The sequence below is a fragment of the Lipotes vexillifer genome, unplaced genomic scaffold (assembly GCF_000442215.2).
Source record: "Lipotes vexillifer unplaced genomic scaffold, Lipotes_vexillifer_v1.1 scaffold223, whole genome shotgun sequence".
NCBI lineage: Eukaryota > Metazoa > Chordata > Mammalia > Artiodactyla > Lipotidae > Lipotes > Lipotes vexillifer.
The window spans coordinates 499,892-500,104 of record NW_006788663.1 but is presented as its reverse complement, the minus strand read 5'-3'; the positions used below and the strand labels follow the sequence as shown (position 1 = coordinate 500,104).

General features: G+C 51.6%; 1 protein-coding gene across 1 annotated transcript in view; it reads left to right on the top strand.

The window, feature by feature from the left end:
* Nucleotides 1-213, top strand: part of LOC103072318 (olfactory guanylyl cyclase GC-D-like) — a 47,074-nt gene that overhangs the window by 5,491 nt on the left and 41,370 nt on the right.

Genomic DNA, 213 nt, shown 5'->3' with positions numbered 1-213 from the left:
CCCCCCCCCCCCCCCCCCCGTTGATGAACCGGGCTAATTATTTCTAGGGGAAGAAACATGAGGCTCTTTCTCCTTCTTTCCCACCTTCTCCCTTGGGGAATCCCATCATTTTTCTCTTCTGCTGAAAGGAGGCTTTAATGATGTACAAAGCATGTTTTGTCTCCTCCTCTGAATGAGCTGCGGGCGAGGCTGAGGCAGAAATCCATCAGTGAC